Below are 20,559 nucleotides of genomic sequence, written 5' to 3' on the forward strand. Positions count from 1 at the left end.
CAGTTAAGGAATCTCAAACAATCATCTTAGTCTGGGACTAGTCTTAAGCCTTGTCTACGAAACCGTGCATTGAATGCTTAAAGGTTTGGTTACCTTGTCATTATATTCCACTCTATGGCTTAAAGCAGACTATGTTTCTGCTCGGTTTCGACTAGGGACCTTTCACGTCAGGAGAATGCGACAGTCACTAAAAGAACATAGCTTGTAACATAATAGAGGCTGAATTTCGACTGTCTATAAACACCGTTCATTGAATGCTTAAAGGTTTGGTTACCTTGTCATTATATTCCACTCTATGGCTTAAAACAGACTATGTTTCTGCTCGGTTTCGAACCGAGGACCTTTCGCGTGTTAGGCGAACGTGATAACCACTACACTACAGAAACTCTGAATTTGGCATAAATTTGCCAGTCACAAATTTTAAGGTGTTTCAGGGCAAGATTTTTCAGTTAAGAAATCTCAAACACTCATCTTAGTCTGGGACTAGTCTTAAGCCTTGTCTACGAAACCGTGCATTGAATGCTTAAAGGTTTGGTTACCTTGTCATTATATTCCTCTCTATGGCTTAAAGCAGACTATGTTTCTGCTCGGTTTCGAACCGAGGACCTTTTGCGTGTGAAGCAAACGTGATAACCACTACACTACAGAAACGTGGACAATTCCTGCGTACGTCGTCAAACTGGCGCTGATTTAAAACAGACCACCCAAGCATTGTCTGACTTTGGCAAGAAACTTGCCAGTCACAAATTTGAAGGTGCAATGCGTCAGGGGAATGCGACAGTCACTAAAAGAACATAGTACGTGACATAATAGAGGCTGAATTTGACAATCCCAAAAAGCTTTCAATCAGGCCGATACGCATTGCAGCTACGTTTTACACTGATGGCATTTGCTCTGGTTGACGCCAAAACCTGAAAACTGTTTCTGCTCGGTCTCGAACCGAGGACCTTTCGCGTGTTAGGCGAACGTGATAACCAATACACTACAGAAACTCTGAATTTCGCATAAATTTGCCAGTAACAAATTTTAAGGTGTTTCAGGGCAAGATTTTTCAGTTAAGGAATCTCAAACAATCATCTTAGTCTGGGACTAGTCTTAAGCCTTGTCTACGAAACCGTGCATTGAATGCTTAAAGGTTTGGTTACCTTGTCATTATATTGCTCTCTATGGCTTAAAGCACACTATGTTTCTGCTCGGTTTCGAACCGAGGACCTTTTGCGTGTGAAGCAAACGTGATAACCACTACACTACAGAAACGTGGACAATTCCTGCGTACGTCGTCAAACTGGCGCTGGTTTAAAACAGACCACCCAAGCATTGTCTGACTTTGGCAAGAAACTTGCCAGTCACAAATTTGAAGGTGCAATGCGTCAGGGGAATGCGACAGTCACTAAAAGAACATAGTACGTGACATAATAGAGGCTGAATTTCGACAGTCTACAAAACCGTGCATTGAATGCTTAAAGGTTTGGTTACCTTGTCATTATATTCCACTCTATGGCTTAAAACAGACTATGTTTCTGCTCGGTTTCGACTAGGGACCTTTCACGTCAGGAGAATTCGACAGTCACTAAAAGAACATAGTACGTGACATAATAGAGGCTGAATTTCGACAGTCTACAAAACCGTGCATTGAATGTTTAAAGGTTTGGTTACCTTGTCATTGTATTCCACTCTATGGCTTAAAACAGACTATGTTTCTGCTCGGTTTCGAAACGAGGACCTTTCGCGTGTTAGGCGAACGTGATAACCACTACACTACAGAAACTCTGAAATTGGCATAAATTTGCCAGTCACAAATTTTAAGGTGTTTCAGGGCAAGATTTTTCAGTTAAGGAATCTCAAACAATCATCTTAGTCTGGGACTAGTCTTAAGCCTTGTCTACGAAACCGTGCATTGAATGCTTAAAGGTTTGGTTACCTTGTCATTATATTCCACTCTATGGCTTAAAGCAGACTATGTTTCTGCTCGGTTTCGAACCGAGGACCTTTTGCGTGTAAAGCAAACGTGATAACCACTACACTACAGAAACGTGGACAATTCCTGCGTACGTCGTCAACCTGGCGCTGGTTTAAAACAGACCACGCAACTATTGTCTGACTTTGGCAAGAAACTTGCCAGTCACAAATTTGAAGGTATTCCAGGTCAAGTTTATTCAGGTAAGACATCTCGAACATTCATCTTAGTCTGGGACTAGTCTTAAGCCTTGTCTACAAAACTTGGCATTAAATGCTTTAAATTTTGTTTAGCTTGTAATTACGTTTAACCATATGACTTAAAGAAGGCGATTATTCTGCTCGGTTTCGACTAGGGACCTTTCACGTCAGGAAAATGCGACAGTCATTAAAAGAACATAGTACGTGACATAATAGAGGCTGAATTTGACAATCCCAAAAAGCTTTCAATCAGGCCGATACGCAGTGCAGCTACGTTTTACACCGATGGAATTTGCTCTGGTTGACGCCAAAACCTGAAAACTGTTTCTGCTCGGTCTCGAACCGAGGACCCTTCGCGTGTTAGGCGAACGTGATAACCAATACGCTACAGAAACTCTGAATTTCGCATAAATTTGCCAGTCACAAATTTTAAGGTGTTTCTGGGCAAGATTTTTCAGTTAAGAAATCTCAAACACTCATCTTAGTCTGGGACTAGTCTTAAGCCTTGTCTACGAAACCGTGCATTGAATGCTTAAAGGTTTGGTTACCTTGTCATTATATTCCACTCTATGGCACAAAGCAGACTATGTTTCTGCTCGGTTTCGAACCGAGGACCTTTTGCGTGTAAAGCAAACGTGATAACCACTACACTACAGAAACTCTGAAATTGGCATAAATTTGCCAGTCACAAATTTTAAGGTGTTTCAGGGCAAGATTTTTCAGTTAAGGAATCTCAAACAATCATCTTAGTCTGGGACTAGTCTTAAACCTTGTCTACGAAACAGTGCATTGAATGCTTAAAGGTTTGGTTACCTTGTCATTATATTCCACTCTATGGCTTAAAGCAGACTATGTTTCTGCTCGGTTTCGACTAGGGACCTTTCACGTCAGGAGAATGCGACAGTCACTAAAAGAACATAGCTTGTAACATAATAGAGGCTGAATTTCGACTGTCTACAAAACCGTGCATTGAATGTTTAAAGGTTTGGTTACCTTGTCATTGTATTCCACTCTATGGCTTAAAACAGACTATGTTTCTTCTCGGTTTCGAAACGAGGACCTTTCGCGTGTTAGGCGAACGTGATAACCACTACACTACAGAAACTCTGAAATTGGCATAAATTTGCCAGTCACAAATTTTAAGGTGTTTCAGGGCAAGATTTTTCAGTTAAGGAATCTCAAACAATCATCTTAGTCTGGGACTAGTCTTAAGCCTTGTCTACGAAACCGTGCATTGAATGCTTAAAGGTTTGGTTACCTTGTCATTATATTCCACTCTATGGCTTAAAGCAGACTATGTTTCTGCTCGGTTTCGAACCGAGGACCTTTTGCGTGTAAAGCAAACGTGATAACCACTACACTACAGAAACGTGGACAATTCCTGCGTACGTCGTCAAACTGGCGCTGGTTTAAAACAGACCACGCAAGTATTGTCTGACTTTGGCAAGAAACTTGCCAGTCACAAATTTGAAGGTATTCCAGGTCAAGTTTATTCAGGTAAGACATCTCGAACATTCATCTTAGTATGGGACTAGTCTTAAGCCTTGTCTACGAAACCGTGCATTGAATGCTTAAAGGTTTGGTTACCTTGTCATTATATTCCACTCTATGGCTTAAAGCAGACTATGTTTCTGCTCGGTTTCGAACCGAGGACCTTTTGCGTGTAAAGCAAACGTGATAACCACTACACTACAGAAACGTGGACAATTCCTGCGTACGTCGTCAAACTGGCGCTGGTTTAAAACAGACCACGCAACTATTGTCTGACTTTGGCAAGAAACTTGCCAGTCACAAATTTGAAGGTATTCCAGGTCAAGTTTATTCAGGTAAGACATCTCGAACATTCATCTTAGTCTGGGACTAGTCTTAAGCCTTGTCTACAAAACTGGGCATTGAATGCTTAAAGTTTTGTTTAGCTTGTAATTACGTTTAACCATATGACTTACAGAAGGCGATTATTCTGCTCGGTTTCGACTAGGGACCTTTCACGTCAGGAGAATGCGACAGTCATTAAAAGAACATAGTACGTGACATAATAGAGGCTGAATTTGACAATCCCAAAAAGCTTTCAATCAGGCCGATACGCAGTGCAGCTACGTTTTACACCGATGGCATTTGCTCTGGTTGACGCCAAAACCTGAAAACTGTTTCTGCTCGGTCTCGAACCGAGGACCATTCGCGTGTTAGGCGAACGTGATAACCAATACGCTACAGAAACTCTGAATTTCGCATAAATTTGCCAGTCACAAATTTTAAGGTGTTTCAGGGCAAGATTTTTCAGTTAAGAAATCTCAAACACTCATCTTAGTTTGGGACTAGTCTTAAGCCTTGTCTACGAAACCGTGCATTGAATGCTTAAAGGTTTGGTTACCTTGTCATTATATTCCACTCTATGGCACAAAGCAGACTATGTTTCTGCTCGGTTTCGAACCGAGGACCTTTTGCGTGTAAAGCAAACGTGATAACCACTACACTACAGAAACTCTGAATTTCGCATAAATTTGCCAGTAACAAATTTTAAGGTGTTTCAGGGCAAGATTTTTCAGTTAAGGAATCTCAAACAATCATCTTAGTCTGGGACTAGTCTTAAGCCTTGTCTACGAAACCGTGCATTGAATGCTTAAAGGTTTGGTTACCTTGTCATTATATTCCACTCTATGGCTTAAAGCAGACTATGTTTCTGCTCGGTTTCGACTAGGGACCTTTCACGTCAGGAGAATGCGACAGTCACTAAAAGAACATAGCTTGTAACATAATAGAGGCTGAATTTCGACTGTCTATAAACACCGTTCATTGAATGCTTAAAGGTTTGGTTACCTTGTCATTATATTCCACTCTATGGCTTAAAACAGACTATGTTTCTGCTCGGTTTCGAACCGAGGACCTTTCGCGTGTTAGGCGAACGTGATAACCACTACACTACAGAAACTCTGAATTTGGCATAAATTTGCCAGTCACAAATTTTAAGGTGTTTCAGGGCAAGATTTTTCAGTTAAGAAATCTCAAACACTCATCTTAGTCTGGGACTAGTCTTAAGCCTTGTCTACGAAACCGTGCATTGAATGCTTAAAGGTTTGGTTACCTTGTCATTATATTCCTCTCTATGGCTTAAAGCAGACTATGTTTCTGCTCGGTTTCGAACCGAGGACCTTTTGTGTGTGAAGCAAACGTGATAACCACTACACTACAGAAACGTGGACAATTCCTGCGTACGTCGTCAAACTGGCGCTGATTTAAAACAGACCACCCAAGCATTGTCTGACTTTGGCAAGAAACTTGCCAGTCACAAATTTGAAGGTGCAATGCGTCAGGGGAATGCGACAGTCACTAAAAGAACATAGTACGTGACATAATAGAGGCTGAATTTGACAATCCCAAAAAGCTTTCAATCAGGCCGATACGCATTGCAGCTACGTTTTACACTGATGGCATTTGCTCTGGTTGACGCCAAAACCTGAAAACTGTTTCTGCTCGGTCTCGAACCGAGGACCTTTCGCGTGTTAGGCGAACGTGATAACCAATACACTACAGAAACTCTGAATTTCGCATAAATTTGCCAGTAACAAATTTTAAGGTGTTTCAGGGCAAGATTTTTCAGTTAAGGAATCTCAAACAATCATCTTAGTCTGGGACTAGTCTTAAGCCTTGTCTACGAAACCGTGCATTGAATGCTTAAAGGTTTGGTTACCTTGTCATTATATTGCTCTCTATGGCTTAAAGCACACTATGTTTCTGCTCGGTTTCGAACCGAGGACCTTTTGCGTGTGAAGCAAACGTGATAACCACTACACTACAGAAACGTGGACAATTCCTGCGTACGTCGTCAAACTGGCGCTGGTTTAAAACAGACCACCCAAGCATTGTCTGACTTTGGCAAGAAACTTGCCAGTCACAAATTTGAAGGTGCAATGCGTCAGGGGAATGCGACAGTCACTAAAAGAACATAGTACGTGACATAATAGAGGCTGAATTTCGACAGTCTACAAAACCGTGCATTGAATGCTTAAAGGTTTGGTTACCTTGTCATTATATTCCACTCTATGGCTTAAAACAGACTATGTTTCTGCTCGGTTTCGACTAGGGACCTTTCACGTCAGGAGAATTCGACAGTCACTAAAAGAACATAGTACGTGACATAATAGAGGCTGAATTTCGACAGTCTACAAAACCGTGCATTGAATGTTTAAAGGTTTGGTTACCTTGTCATTGTATTCCACTCTATGGCTTAAAACAGACTATGTTTCTGCTCGGTTTCGAAACGAGGACCTTTCGCGTGTTAGGCGAACGTGATAACCACTACACTACAGAAACTCTGAAATTGGCATAAATTTGCCAGTCACAAATTTTAAGGTGTTTCAGGGCAAGATTTTTCAGTTAAGGAATCTCAAACAATCATCTTAGTCTGGGACTAGTCTTAAGCCTTGTCTACGAAACCGTGCATTGAATGCTTAAAGGTTTGGTTACCTTGTCATTATATTCCACTCTATGGCTTAAAGCAGACTATGTTTCTGCTCGGTTTCGAACCGAGGACCTTTTGCGTGTAAAGCAAACGTGATAACCACTACACTACAGAAACGTGGACAATTCCTGCGTACGTCGTCAACCTGGCGCTGGTTTAAAACAGACCACGCAACTATTGTCTGACTTTGGCAAGAAACTTGCCAGTCACAAATTTGAAGGTATTCCAGGTCAAGTTTATTCAGGTAAGACATCTCGAACATTCATCTTAGTATGGGACTAGTCTTAAGCCTTGTCTACGAAACCGTGCATTGAATGCTTAAAGTTTTGTTTAGCTTGTAATTACGTTTAACCATATGACTTACAGAAGGCGATTATTCTGCTCGGTTTCGACTAGGGACCTTTCACGTCAGGAGAATGCGACAGTCATTAAAAGAACATAGTACGTGACATAATAGAGGCTGAATTTGACAATCCCAAAAAGCTTTCAATCAGGCCGATACGCAGTGCAGCTACGTTTTACACCGATGGCATTTGCTCTGGTTGACGCCAAAACCTGAAAACTGTTTCTGCTCGGTCTCGAACCGAGGACCATTCGCGTGTTAGGCGAACGTGATAACCAATACGCTACAGAAACTCTGAATTTCGCATAAATTTGCCAGTCACAAATTTTAAGGTGTTTCAGGGCAAGATTTTTCAGTTAAGAAATCTCAAACACTCATCTTAGTTTGGGACTAGTCTTAAGCCTTGTCTACGAAACCGTGCATTGAATGCTTAAAGGTTTGGTTACCTTGTCATTATATTCCACTCTATGGCACAAAGCAGACTATGTTTCTGCTCGGTTTCGAACCGAGGACCTTTTGCGTGTAAAGCAAACGTGATAACCACTACACTACAGAAACTCTGAATTTCGCATAAATTTGCCAGTAACAAATTTTAAGGTGTTTCAGGGCAAGATTTTTCAGTTAAGGAATCTCAAACAATCATCTTAGTCTGGGACTAGTCTTAAGCCTTGTCTACGAAACCGTGCATTGAATGCTTAAAGGTTTGGTTACCTTGTCATTATATTCCACTCTATGGCTTAAAGCAGACTATGTTTCTGCTCGGTTTCGACTAGGGACCTTTCACGTCAGGAGAATGCGACAGTCACTAAAAGAACATAGCTTGTAACATAATAGAGGCTGAATTTCGACTGTCTATAAAAACCGTTCATTGAATGCTTATAGGTTTGGTTACCTTGTCATTATATTCCACTCTATGGCTTAAAACAGACTATGTTTCTGCTCGGTTTCGAACCGAGGACCTTTCGCGTGTTAGGCGAACGTGATAACCACTACACTACAGAAACTCTGAATTTGGCATAAATTTGCCAGTCACAAATTTTAAGGTGTTTCAGGGCAAGATTTTTCAGTTAAGAAATCTCAAACACTCATCTTAGTCTGGGACTAGTCTTAAGCCTTGTCTACGAAACCGTGCATTGAATGCTTAAAGGTTTGGTTACCTTGTCATTATATTCCACTCTATGGCTTAAAGCAGACTATGTTTCTGCTCGGTTTCGAACCGAGGACCTTTTGCGTGTGAAGCAAACGTGATAACCACTACACTACAGAAACGTGGACAATTCCTGCGTACGTCGTCAAACTGGCGCTGGTTTAAAACAGACCACCCAAGCATTGTCTGACTTTGGCAAGAAACTTGCCAGTCACAAATTTGAAGGTGCAATGCGTCAGGGGAATGCGACAGTCACTAAAAGAACATAGTACGTGACATAATAGAGGCTGAATTTCGACAGTCTACAAAACCGTGCATTGAATGCTTAAAGGTTTGGTTACCTTGTCATTATATTCCACTCTATGGCTTAAAACAGACTATGTTTCTGCTCGGTTTCGAAACGAGGACCTTTCGCGTGTTAGGCGAACGTGATAACCACTACACTACAGAAACTCTGAAATTGGCATAAATTTGCCAGTCACAAATTTTAAGGTGTTTCAGGGCAAGATTTTTCAGTTAAGGAATCTCAAACAATCATCTTAGTCTGGGACTAGTCTTAAGCCTTGTCTACGAAACCGTGCATTGAATGCTTAAAGGTTTGGTTACCTTGTCATTATATTCCACTCTATGGCTTAAAGCAGACTATGTTTCTGCTCGGTTTCGAACCGAGGACCTTTTGCGTGTAAAGCAAACGTGATAACCACTAAACTACAGAAACGTGGACAATTCCTGCGTACGTCGTCAAACTGGCGCTGGTTTAAAACAGACCACGCAAGTATTGTCTGACTTTGGCAAGAAACTTGCCAGTCACAAATTTGAAGGTATTCCAGGTCAAGTTTATTCAGGTAAGATATCTCGAACATTCATCTTAGTATGGGACTAGTCTTAAGCCTTGTCTACGAAACCGTGCATTGAATGCTTAAAGGTTTGGTTACCTTGTCATTATATTCCACTCTATGGCTTAAAGCAGACTATGTTTCTGCTCGGTTTCGAACCGAGGACCTTTTGCGTGTAAAGCAAACGTGATAACCACTACACTACAGAAACGTGGACAATTCCTGCGTACGTCGTCAACCTGGCGCTGGTTTAAAACAGACCACGCAACTATTGTCTGACTTTGGCAAGAAACTTGCCAGTCACAAATTTGAAGGTATTCCAGGTCAAGTTTATTCAGGTAAGACATCTCGAACATTCATCTTAGTCTGGGACTAGTCTTAAGCCTTGTCTACAAAACTTGGCATTAAATGCTTTAAATTTTGTTTAGCTTGTAATTACGTTTAACCATATGACTTAAAGAAGGCGATTATTCTGCTCGGTTTCGACTAGGGACCTTTCACGTCAGGAGAATGCGACAGTCATTAAAAGAACATAGTACGTGACATAATAGAGGCTGAATTTGACAATCCCAAAAAGCTTTCAATCAGGCCGATACGCAGTGCAGCTACGTTTTACACCGATGGAATTTGCTCTGGTTGACGCCAAAACCTGAAAACTGTTTCTGCTCGGTCTCGAACCGAGGACCCTTCGCGTGTTAGGCGAACGTGATAACCAATACGCTACAGAAACTCTGAATTTCGCATAAATTTGCCAGTCACAAATTTTAAGGTGTTTCTGGGCAAGATTTTTCAGTTAAGAAATCTCAAACACTCATCTTAGTCTGGGACTAGTCTTAAGCCTTGTCTACGAAACCGTGCATTGAATGCTTAAAGGTTTGGTTACCTTGTCATTATATTCCACTCTATGGCACAAAGCAGACTATGTTTCTGCTCGGTTTCGAACCGAGGACCTTTTGCGTGTAAAGCAAACGTGATAACCACTACACTACAGAAACTCTGAAATTGGCATAAATTTGCCAGTCACAAATTTTAAGGTGTTTCAGGGCAAGATTTTTCAGTTAAGGAATCTCAAACAATCATCTTAGTCTGGGACTAGTCTTAAACCTTGTCTACGAAACCGTGCATTGAATGCTTAAAGGTTTGGTTACCTTGTCATTATATTCCACTCTATGGCTTAAAGCAGACTATGTTTCTGCTCGGTTTCGACTAGGGACCTTTCACGTCAGGAGAATGCGACAGTCACTAAAAGAACATAGCTTGTAACATAATAGAGGCTGAATTTCGACTGTCTACAAAACCGTGCATTGAATGTTTAAAGGTTTGGTTACCTTGTCATTGTATTCCACTCTATGGCTTAAAACAGACTATGTTTCTTCTCGGTTTCGAAACGAGGACCTTTCGCGTGTTAGGCGAACGTGATAACCACTACACTACAGAAACTCTGAATTTGGCATAAATTTGCCAGTCACAAATTTTAAGGTGTTTCAGGGCAAGATTTTTCAGTTAAAGAATCTCAAACAATCATCTTAGTCTGGGACTAGTCTTAAGCCTTGTCTACGAAACCGTGCATTGAATGCTTAAAGGTTTGGTTACCTTGTCATTATATTCCACTCTATGGCTTAAAGCAGACTATGTTTCTGCTCGGTTTCGAACCGAGGACCTTTTGCGTGTAAAGCAAACGTGATATCCACTACACTACAGAAACGTGGACAATTCCTGCGTACGTCGTCAAACTGGCGCTGGTTTAAAACAGACCACGCAAGTATTGTCTGACTTTGGCAAGAAACTTGCCAGTCACAAATTTGAAGGTATTCCAGGTCAAGTTTATTCAGGTAAGACATCTCGAACATTCATCTTAGTATGGGACTAGTCTTAAGCCTTGTCTACGAAACCGTGCATTGAATGCTTAAAGGTTTGGTTACCTTGTCATTATATTCCACTCTATGGCTTAAAGCAGACTATGTTTCTGCTCGGTTTCGAACCGAGGACCTTTTGCGTGTAAAGCAAACGTGATAACCACTACACTACAGAAACGTGGACAATTCCTGCGTACGTCGTCAAACTGGCGCTGGTTTAAAACAGACCACGCAAGTATTGTCTGACTTTGGCAAGAAACTTGCCAGTCACAAATTTGAAGGTATTCCAGGTCAAGTTTATTCAGGTAAGACATCTCGAACATTCATCTTAGTATGGGACTAGTCTTAAGCCTTGTCTACGAAACCGTGCATTGAATGCTTAAAGGTTTGGTTACCTTGTCATTATATTCCACTCTATGGCTTAAAGCAGACTATGTTTCTGCTCGGTTTCGAACCGAGGACCTTTTGCGTGTAAAGCAAACGTGATAACCACTACACTACAGAAACGTGGACAATTCCTGCGTACGTCGTCAACCTGGCGCTGGTTTAAAACAGACCACGCAAGTATTGTCTGACTTTGGCAAGAAACTTGCCAGTCACAAATTTGAAGGTATTCCAGGTCAAGTTTATTCAGGTAAGACATCTCGAACATTCATCTTAGTCTGGGACTAGTCTTAAGCCTTGTCTACAAAACTGGGCATTGAATGCTTAAAGTTTTGTTTAGCTTGTAATTACGTTTAACCATATGACTTACAGAAGGCGATTATTCTGCTCGGTTTCGACTAGGGACCTTTCACGTCAGGAGAATGCGACAGTCATTAAAAGAACATAGTACGTGACATAATAGAGGCTGAATTTGACAATCCCAAAAAGCTTTCAATCAGGCCGATACGCAGTGCAGCTACGTTTTACACCGATGGCATTTGCTCTGGTTGACGCCAAAACCTGAAAACTGTTTCTGCTCGGTCTCGAACCGAGGACCATTCGCGTGTTAGGCGAACGTGATAACCAATACGCTACAGAAACTCTGGATTTCACATAAATTTGCCAGTCACAAATTTTAAGGTGTTTCAGGGCAAGATTTTTCAGTTAAGAAATCTCAAACACTCATCTTAGTTTGGGACTAGTCTTAAGCCTTGTCTACGAAACCGTGCATTGAATGCTTAAAGGTTTGGTTACCTTGTCATTATATTCCACTCTATGGCACAAAGCAGACTATGTTTCTGCTCGGTTTCGAACCGAGGACCTTTTGCGTGTAAAGCAAACGTGATAACCACTACACTACAGAAACTCTGAATTTCGCATAAATTTGCCAGTAACAAATTTTAAGGTGTTTCAGGGCAAGATTTTTCAGTTAAGGAATCTCAAACAATCATCTTAGTCTGGGACTAGTCTTAAGCCTTGTCTACGAAACCGTGCATTGAATGCTTAAAGGTTTGGTTACCTTGTCATTATATTCCACTCTATGGCTTAAAGCAGACTATGTTTCTGCTCGGTTTCGACTAGGGACCTTTCACGTCAGGAGAATGCGACAGTCACTAAAAGAACATAGCTTGTAACATAATAGAGGCTGAATTTCGACTGTCTATAAACACCGTTCATTGAATGCTTAAAGGTTTGGTTACCTTGTCATTATATTCCACTCTATGGCTTAAAACAGACTATGTTTCTGCTCGGTTTCGAACCGAGGACCTTTCGCGTGTTAGGCGAACGTGATAACCACTACACTACAGAAACTCTGAATTTGGCATAAATTTGCCAGTCACAAATTTTAAGGTGTTTCAGGGCAAGATTTTTCAGTTAAGAAATCTCAAACACTCATCTTAGTCTGGGACTAGTCTTAAGCCTTGTCTACGAAACCGTGCATTGAATGCTTAAAGGTTTGGTTACCTTGTCATTATATTCCTCTCTATGGCTTAAAGCAGACTATGTTTCTGCTCGGTTTCGAACCGAGGACCTTTTGCGTGTGAAGCAAACGTGATAACCACTACACTACAGAAACGTGGACAATTCCTGCGTACGTCGTCAAACTGGCGCTGGTTTAAAACAGACCACCCAAGCATTGTCTGACTTTGGCAAGAAACTTGCCAGTCACAAATTTGAAGGTGCAATGCGTCAGGGGAATGCGACAGTCACTAAAAGAACATAGTACGTGACATAATAGAGGCTGAATTTGACAATCCCAAAAAGCTTTCAATCAGGCCGATACGCATTGCAGCTACGTTTTACACTGATGGCATTTGCTCTGGTTGACGCCAAAACCTGAAAACTGTTTCTGCTCGGTCTCGAACCGAGGACCTTTCGCGTGTTAGGCGAACGTGATAACCAATACACTACAGAAACTCTGAATTTCGCATAAATTTGCCAGTAACAAATTTTAAGGTGTTTCAGGGCAAGATTTTTCAGTTAAGGAATCTCAAACAATCATCTTAGTCTGGGACTAGTCTTAAGCCTTGTCTACGAAACCGTGCATTGAATGCTTAAAGGTTTGGTTACCTTGTCATTATATTGCTCTCTATGGCTTAAAGCACACTATGTTTCTGCTCGGTTTCGAACCGAGGACCTTTTGCGTGTGAAGCAAACGTGATAACCACTACACTACAGAAACGTGGACAATTCCTGCGTACGTCGTCAAACTGGCGCTGGTTTAAAACAGACCACCCAAGCATTGTCTGACTTTGGCAAGAAACTTGCCAGTCACAAATTTGAAGGTGCAATGCGTCAGGGGAATGCGACAGTCACTAAAAGAACATAGTACGTGACATAATAGAGGCTGAATTTCGACAGTCTACAAAACCGTGCATTGAATGCTTAAAGGTTTGGTTACCTTGTCATTATATTCCACTCTATGGCTTAAAACAGACTATGTTTCTGCTCGGTTTCGACTAGGGACCTTTCACGTCAGGAGAATTCGACAGTCACTAAAAGAACATAGTACGTGACATAATAGAGGCTGAATTTCGACAGTCTACAAAACCGTGCATTGAATGTTTAAAGGTTTGGTTACCTTGTCATTGTATTCCACTCTATGGCTTAAAACAGACTATGTTTCTGCTCGGTTTCGAAACGAGGACCTTTCGCGTGTTAGGCGAACGTGATAACCACTACACTACAGAAACTCTGAAATTGGCATAAATTTGCCAGTCACAAATTTTAAGGTGTTTCAGGGCAAGATTTTTCAGTTAAGGAATCTCAAACAATCATCTTAGTCTGGGACTAGTCTTAAGCCTTGTCTACGAAACCGTGCATTGAATGCTTAAAGGTTTGGTTACCTTGTCATTATATTCCACTCTATGGCTTAAAGCAGACTATGTTTCTGCTCGGTTTCGAACCGAGGACCTTTTGCGTGTAAAGCAAACGTGATAACCACTACACTACAGAAACGTGGACAATTCCTGCGTACGTCGTCAACCTGGCGCTGGTTTAAAACAGACCACGCAACTATTGTCTGACTTTGGCAAGAAACTTGCCAGTCACAAATTTGAAGGTATTCCAGGTCAAGTTTATTCAGGTAAGACATCTCGAACATTCATCTTAGTATGGGACTAGTCTTAAGCCTTGTCTACGAAACCGTGCATTGAATGCTTAAAGTTTTGTTTAGCTTGTAATTACGTTTAACCATATGACTTACAGAAGGCGATTATTCTGCTCGGTTTCGACTAGGGACCTTTCACGTCAGGAGAATGCGACAGTCATTAAAAGAACATAGTACGTGACATAATAGAGGCTGAATTTGACAATCCCAAAAAGCTTTCAATCAGGCCGATACGCAGTGCAGCTACGTTTTACACCGATGGCATTTGCTCTGGTTGACGCCAAAACCTGAAAACTGTTTCTGCTCGGTCTCGAACCGAGGACCATTCGCGTGTTAGGCGAACGTGATAACCAATACGCTACAGAAACTCTGAATTTCGCATAAATTTGCCAGTCACAAATTTTAAGGTGTTTCAGGGCAAGATTTTTCAGTTAAGAAATCTCAAACACTCATCTTAGTTTGGGACTAGTCTTAAGCCTTGTCTACGAAACCGTGCATTGAATGCTTAAAGGTTTGGTTACCTTGTCATTATATTCCACTCTATGGCACAAAGCAGACTATGTTTCTGCTCGGTTTCGAACCGAGGACCTTTTGCGTGTAAAGCAAACGTGATAACCACTACACTACAGAAACTCTGAATTTCGCATAAATTTGCCAGTAACAAATTTTAAGGTGTTTCATGGCAAGATTTTTCAGTTAAGGAATCTCAAACAATCATCTTAGTCTGGGACTAGTCTTAAGCCTTGTCTACGAAACCGTGCATTGAATGCTTAAAGGTTTGGTTACCTTGTCATTATATTCCACTCTATGGCTTAAAGCAGACTATGTTTCTGCTCGGTTTCGACTAGGGACCTTTCACGTCAGGAGAATGCGACAGTCACTAAAAGAACATAGCTTGTAACATAATAGAGGCTGAATTTCGACTGTCTATAAAAACCGTTCATTGAATGCTTAAAGGTTTGGTTACCTTGTCATTATATTCCACTCTATGGCTTAAAACAGACTATGTTTCTGCTCGGTTTCGAACCGAGGACCTTTCGCGTGTTAGGCGAACGTGATAACCACTACACTACAGAAACTCTGAATTTGGCATAAATTTGCCAGTCACAAATTTTAAGGTGTTTCAGGGCAAGATTTTTCAGTTAAGAAATCTCAAACACTCATCTTAGTCTGGGACTAGTCTTAAGCCTTGTCTACGAAACCGTGCATTGAATGCTTAAAGGTTTGGTTACCTTGTCATTATATTCCACTCTATGGCTTAAAGCAGACTATGTTTCTGCTCGGTTTCGAACCGAGGACCTTTTGCGTGTGAAGCAAACGTGATAACCACTACACTACAGAAACGTGGACAATTCCTGCGTACGTCGTCAAACTGGCGCTGGTTTAAAACAGACCACCCAAGCATTGTCTGACTTTGGCAAGAAACTTGCCAGTCACAAATTTGAAGGTGCAATGCGTCAGGGGAATGCGACAGTCACTAAAAGAACATAGTACGTGACATAATAGAGGCTGAATTTCGACAGTCTACAAAACCGTGCATTGAATGCTTAAAGGTTTGGTTACCTTGTCATTATATTCCACTCTATGGCTTAAAACAGACTATGTTTCTGCTCGGTTTCGAAACGAGGACCTTTCGCGTGTTAGGCGAACGTGATAACCACTACACTACAGAAACTCTGAAATTGGCATAAATTTGCCAGTCACAAATTTTAAGGTGTTTCAGGGCAAGATTTTTCAGTTAAGGAATCTCAAACAATCATCTTAGTCTGGGACTAGTCTTAAGCCTTGTCTACGAAACCGTGCATTGAATGCTTAAAGGTTTGGTTACCTTGTCATTATATTCCACTCTATGGCTTAAAGCAGACTATGTTTCTGCTCGGTTTCGAACCGAGGACCTTTTGCGTGTAAAGCAAACGTGATAACCACTAAACTACAGAAACGTGGACAATTCCTGCGTACGTCGTCAAACTGGCGCTGGTTTAAAACAGACCACGCAAGTATTGTCTGACTTTGGCAAGAAACTTGCCAGTCACAAATTTGAAGGTATTCCAGGTCAAGTTTATTCAGGTAAGATATCTCGAACATTCATCTTAGTATGGGACTAGTCTTAAGCCTTGTCTACGAAACCGTGCATTGAATGCTTAAAGGTTTGGTTACCTTGTCATTATATTCCACTCTATGGCTTAAAGCAGACTATGTTTCTGCTCGGTTTCGAACCGAGGACCTTTTGCGTGTAAAGCAAACGTGATAACCACTACACTACAGAAACGTGGACAATTCCTGCGTACGTCGTCAACCTGGCGCTGGTTTAAAACAGACCACGCAACTATTGTCTGACTTTGGCAAGAAACTTGCCAGTCACAAATTTGAAGGTATTCCAGGTCAAGTTTATTCAGGTAAGACATCTCGAACATTCATCTTAGTCTGGGACTAGTCTTAAGCCTTGTCTACAAAACTTGGCATTAAATGCTTTAAATTTTGTTTAGCTTGTAATTACGTTTAACCATATGACTTAAAGAAGGCGATTATTCTGCTCGGTTTCGACTAGGGACCTTTCACGTCAGGAGAATGCGACAGTCATTAAAAGAACATAGTACGTGACATAATAGAGGCTGAATTTGACAATCCCAAAAAGCTTTCAATCAGGCCGATACGCAGTGCAGCTACGTTTTACACCGATGGAATTTGCTCTGGTTGACGCCAAAACCTGAAAACTGTTTCTGCTCGGTCTCGAACCGAGGACCCTTCGCGTGTTAGGCGAACGTGATAACCAATACGCTACAGAAACTCTGAATTTCGCATAAATTTGCCAGTCACAAATTTTAAGGTGTTTCTGGGCAAGATTTTTCAGTTAAGAAATCTCAAACACTCATCTTAGTCTGGGACTAGTCTTAAGCCTTGTCTACGAAACCGTGCATTGAATGCTTAAAGGTTTGGTTACCTTGTCATTATATTCCACTCTATGGCACAAAGCAGACTATGTTTCTGCTCGGTTTCGAACCGAGGACCTTTTGCGTGTAAAGCAAACGTGATAACCACTACACTACAGAAACTCTGAAATTGGCATAAATTTGCCAGTCACAAATTTTAAGGTGTTTCAGGGCAAGATTTTTCAGTTAAGGAATCTCAAACAATCATCTTAGTCTGGGACTAGTCTTAAACCTTGTCTACGAAACCGTGCATTGAATGCTTAAAGGTTTGGTTACCTTGTCATTATATTCCACTCTATGGCTTAAAGCAGACTATGTTTCTGCTCGGTTTCGACTAGGGACCTTTCACGTCAGGAGAATGCGACAGTCACTAAAAGAACATAGCTTGTAACATAATAGAGGCTGAATTTCGACTGTCTACAAAACCGTGCATTGAATGTTTAAAGGTTTGGTTACCTTGTCATTGTATTCCACTCTATGGCTTAAAACAGACTATGTTTCTTCTCGGTTTCGAAACGAGGACCTTTCGCGTGTTAGGCGAACGTGATAACCACTACACTACAGAAACTCTGAATTTGGCATAAATTTGCCAGTCACAAATTTTAAGGTGTTTCAGGGCAAGATTTTTCAGTTAAGGAATCTCAAACAATCATCTTAGTCTGGGACTAGTCTTAAGCCTTGTCTACGAAACCGTGCATTGAATGCTTAAAGGTTTGGTTACCTTGTCATTATATTCCACTCTATGGCTTAAAGCAGACTATGTTTCTGCTCGGTTTCGAACCGAGGACCTTTTGCGTGTAAAGCAAACGTGATATCCACTACACTACAGAAACGTGGACAATTCCTGCGTACGTCGTCAAACTGGCGCTGGTTTAAAACAGACCACGCAAGTATTGTCTGACTTTGGCAAGAAACTTGCCAGTCACAAATTTGAAGGTATTCCAGGTCAAGTTTATTCAGGTAAGACATCTCGAACATTCATCTTAGTATGGGACTAGTCTTAAGCCTTGTCTACGAAACCGTGCATTGAATGCTTAAAGGTTTGGTTACCTTGTCATTATATTCCACTCTATGGCTTAAAGCAGACTATGTTTCTGCTCGGTTTCGAACCGAGGACCTTTTGCGTGTAAAGCAAACGTGATAACCACTACACTACAGAAACGTGGACAATTCCTGCGTACGTCGTCAAACTGGCGCTGGTTTAAAACAGACCACGCAAGTATTGTCTGACTTTGGCAAGAAACTTGCCAGTCACAAATTTGAAGGTATTCCAGGTCAAGTTTATTCAGGTAAGACATCTCGAACATTCATCTTAGTATGGGACTAGTCTTAAGCCTTGTCTACGAAACCGTGCATTGAATGCTTAAAGGTTTGGTTACCTTGTCATTATATTCCACTCTATGGCTTAAAGCAGACTATGTTTCTGCTCGGTTTCGAACCGAGGACCTTTTGCGTGTAAAGCAAACGTGATAACCACTACACTACAGAAACGTGGACAATTCCTGCGTACGTCGTCAACCTGGCGCTGGTTTAAAACAGACCACGCAAGTATTGTCTGACTTTGGCAAGAAACTTGCCAGTCACAAATTTGAAGGTATTCCAGGTCAAGTTTATTCAGGTAAGACATCTCGAACATTCATCTTAGTCTGGGACTAGTCTTAAGCCTTGTCTACAAAACTGGGCATTGAATGCTTAAAGTTTTGTTTAGCTTGTAATTACGTTTAACCATATGACTTACAGAAGGCGATTATTCTGCTCGGTTTCGACTAGGGACCTTTCACGTCAGGAGAATGCGACAGTCATTAAAAGAACATAGTACGTGACATAATAGAGGCTGAATTTGACAATCCCAAAAAGCTTTCAATCAGGCCGATACGCAGTGCAGCTACGTTTTACACCGATGGCATTTGCTCTGGTTGACGCCAAAACCTGAAAACTGTTTCTGCTCGGTCTCGAACCGAGGACCATTCGCGTGTTAGGCGAACGTGATAACCAATACGCTACAGAAACTCTGGATTTCGCATAAATTTGCCAGTCACAAATTTTAAGGTGTTTCAGGGCAAGATTTTTCAGTTAAGAAATCTCAAACACTCATCTTAGTTTGGGACTAGTCTTAAGCCTTGTCTACGAAACCGTGCATTGAATGCTTAAAGGTTTGGTTACCTTGTCATTATATTCCACTCTATGGCACAAAGCAGACTATGTTTCTGCTCGGTTTCGAACCGAGGACCTTTTGCGTGTAAAGCAAACGTGATAACCACTACACTACAGAAACTCTGAATTTCGCATAAATTTGCCAGTAACAAATTTTAAGGTGTTTCAGGGCAAGATTTTTCAGTTAAGGAATCTCAAACAATCATCTTAGTCTGGGACTAGTCTTAAGCCTTGTCTACGAAACCGTGCATTGAATGCTTAAAGGTTTGGTTACCTTGTCATTATATTCCACTCTATGGCTTAAAGCAGACTATGTTTCTGCTCGGTTTCGACTAGGGACCTTTCACGTCAGGAGAATGCGACAGTCACTAAAAGAACATAGCTTGTAACATAATAGAGGCTGAATTTCGACTGTCTATAAACACCGTTCATTGAATGCTTAAAGGTTTGGTTACCTTGTCATTATATTCCACTCTATGGCTTAAAACAGACTATGTTTCTGCTCGGTTTCGAACCGAGGACCTTTCGCGTGTTAGGCGAACGTGATAACCACTACACTACAGAAACTCTGAATTTGGCATAAATTTGCCAGTCACAAATTTTAAGGTGTTTCAGGGCAAGATTTTTCAGTTAAGAAATCTCAAACACTCATCTTAGTCTGGGACTAGTCTTAAGCCTTGTCTACGAAACCGTGCATTGAATGCTTAAAGGTTTGGTTACCTTGTCATTATATTCCTCTCTATGGCTTAAAGCAGACTATGTTTCTGCTCGGTTTCGAACCGAGGACCTTTTGCGTGTGAAGCAAACGTGATAACCACTACACTACAGAAACGTGGACAATTCCTGCGTACGTCGTCAAACTGGCGCTGGTTTAAAACAGACCACCCAAGCATTGTCTGACTTTGGCAAGAAACTTGCCAGTCACAAATTTGAAGGTGCAATGCGTCAGGGGAATGCGACAGTCACTAACAGAACATAGTACGTGACATAATAGAGGCTGAATTTCGACAGTCTACAAAACCGTGCATTGAATGCTTAAAGGTTTGGTTACCTTGTCATTATATTCCACTCTATGGCTTAAAACAGACTATGTTTCTGCTCGGTTTCGACTAGGGACCTTTCACGTCAGGAGAATTCGACAG

General features: G+C 41.3%; 22 non-coding genes across 22 annotated transcripts; all 22 read right to left on the reverse strand.

Moving 5' to 3' along the window:
• Positions 1-313: 313 nt before the first annotated feature.
• trnav-aac (transfer RNA valine (anticodon AAC)) lies at positions 314-386 on the reverse strand. The gene has a single exon. It is a non-coding gene; the product is annotated as a tRNA-Val (tRNA).
• A 1,574-nt stretch (positions 387-1,960) lies between these two features.
• On the reverse strand, positions 1,961-2,033 carry trnav-uac (transfer RNA valine (anticodon UAC)). Its single transcript has one exon. It is a non-coding gene; the product is annotated as a tRNA-Val (tRNA).
• Positions 2,034-2,744: 711 nt separating this feature from the next.
• Positions 2,745-2,817, reverse strand: trnav-uac (transfer RNA valine (anticodon UAC)). The gene has a single exon. It is a non-coding gene; the product is annotated as a tRNA-Val (tRNA).
• Positions 2,818-3,454: 637 nt separating this feature from the next.
• trnav-uac (transfer RNA valine (anticodon UAC)) lies at positions 3,455-3,527 on the reverse strand. Its single transcript has one exon. It is a non-coding gene; the product is annotated as a tRNA-Val (tRNA).
• A 256-nt stretch (positions 3,528-3,783) lies between these two features.
• Positions 3,784-3,856, reverse strand: trnav-uac (transfer RNA valine (anticodon UAC)). The gene has a single exon. It is a non-coding gene; the product is annotated as a tRNA-Val (tRNA).
• Positions 3,857-4,567: 711 nt separating this feature from the next.
• On the reverse strand, positions 4,568-4,640 carry trnav-uac (transfer RNA valine (anticodon UAC)). Its single transcript has one exon. It is a non-coding gene; the product is annotated as a tRNA-Val (tRNA).
• Positions 4,641-5,013: 373 nt separating this feature from the next.
• Positions 5,014-5,086, reverse strand: trnav-aac (transfer RNA valine (anticodon AAC)). Its single transcript has one exon. It is a non-coding gene; the product is annotated as a tRNA-Val (tRNA).
• A 1,574-nt stretch (positions 5,087-6,660) lies between these two features.
• trnav-uac (transfer RNA valine (anticodon UAC)) lies at positions 6,661-6,733 on the reverse strand. Its single transcript has one exon. It is a non-coding gene; the product is annotated as a tRNA-Val (tRNA).
• Positions 6,734-7,444: 711 nt separating this feature from the next.
• Positions 7,445-7,517, reverse strand: trnav-uac (transfer RNA valine (anticodon UAC)). Its single transcript has one exon. It is a non-coding gene; the product is annotated as a tRNA-Val (tRNA).
• Positions 7,518-7,890: 373 nt separating this feature from the next.
• Positions 7,891-7,963, reverse strand: trnav-aac (transfer RNA valine (anticodon AAC)). The gene has a single exon. It is a non-coding gene; the product is annotated as a tRNA-Val (tRNA).
• A 1,117-nt stretch (positions 7,964-9,080) lies between these two features.
• On the reverse strand, positions 9,081-9,153 carry trnav-uac (transfer RNA valine (anticodon UAC)). Its single transcript has one exon. It is a non-coding gene; the product is annotated as a tRNA-Val (tRNA).
• Positions 9,154-9,864: 711 nt separating this feature from the next.
• trnav-uac (transfer RNA valine (anticodon UAC)) lies at positions 9,865-9,937 on the reverse strand. Its single transcript has one exon. It is a non-coding gene; the product is annotated as a tRNA-Val (tRNA).
• Positions 9,938-10,903: 966 nt separating this feature from the next.
• trnav-uac (transfer RNA valine (anticodon UAC)) lies at positions 10,904-10,976 on the reverse strand. The gene has a single exon. It is a non-coding gene; the product is annotated as a tRNA-Val (tRNA).
• Positions 10,977-11,232: 256 nt separating this feature from the next.
• Positions 11,233-11,305, reverse strand: trnav-uac (transfer RNA valine (anticodon UAC)). Its single transcript has one exon. It is a non-coding gene; the product is annotated as a tRNA-Val (tRNA).
• Positions 11,306-12,016: 711 nt separating this feature from the next.
• On the reverse strand, positions 12,017-12,089 carry trnav-uac (transfer RNA valine (anticodon UAC)). The gene has a single exon. It is a non-coding gene; the product is annotated as a tRNA-Val (tRNA).
• Positions 12,090-12,462: 373 nt separating this feature from the next.
• trnav-aac (transfer RNA valine (anticodon AAC)) lies at positions 12,463-12,535 on the reverse strand. Its single transcript has one exon. It is a non-coding gene; the product is annotated as a tRNA-Val (tRNA).
• Positions 12,536-14,109: 1,574 nt separating this feature from the next.
• trnav-uac (transfer RNA valine (anticodon UAC)) lies at positions 14,110-14,182 on the reverse strand. Its single transcript has one exon. It is a non-coding gene; the product is annotated as a tRNA-Val (tRNA).
• A 711-nt stretch (positions 14,183-14,893) lies between these two features.
• On the reverse strand, positions 14,894-14,966 carry trnav-uac (transfer RNA valine (anticodon UAC)). Its single transcript has one exon. It is a non-coding gene; the product is annotated as a tRNA-Val (tRNA).
• A 373-nt stretch (positions 14,967-15,339) lies between these two features.
• Positions 15,340-15,412, reverse strand: trnav-aac (transfer RNA valine (anticodon AAC)). Its single transcript has one exon. It is a non-coding gene; the product is annotated as a tRNA-Val (tRNA).
• A 1,117-nt stretch (positions 15,413-16,529) lies between these two features.
• On the reverse strand, positions 16,530-16,602 carry trnav-uac (transfer RNA valine (anticodon UAC)). Its single transcript has one exon. It is a non-coding gene; the product is annotated as a tRNA-Val (tRNA).
• A 711-nt stretch (positions 16,603-17,313) lies between these two features.
• On the reverse strand, positions 17,314-17,386 carry trnav-uac (transfer RNA valine (anticodon UAC)). Its single transcript has one exon. It is a non-coding gene; the product is annotated as a tRNA-Val (tRNA).
• A 2,525-nt stretch (positions 17,387-19,911) lies between these two features.
• Positions 19,912-19,984, reverse strand: trnav-aac (transfer RNA valine (anticodon AAC)). The gene has a single exon. It is a non-coding gene; the product is annotated as a tRNA-Val (tRNA).
• Positions 19,985-20,559: the final 575 nt, after the last annotated feature.

This window comes from Triplophysa dalaica, chromosome 5 (genome assembly GCF_015846415.1).
Source record: "Triplophysa dalaica isolate WHDGS20190420 chromosome 5, ASM1584641v1, whole genome shotgun sequence".
Lineage (NCBI taxonomy): Eukaryota > Metazoa > Chordata > Actinopteri > Cypriniformes > Nemacheilidae > Triplophysa > Triplophysa dalaica.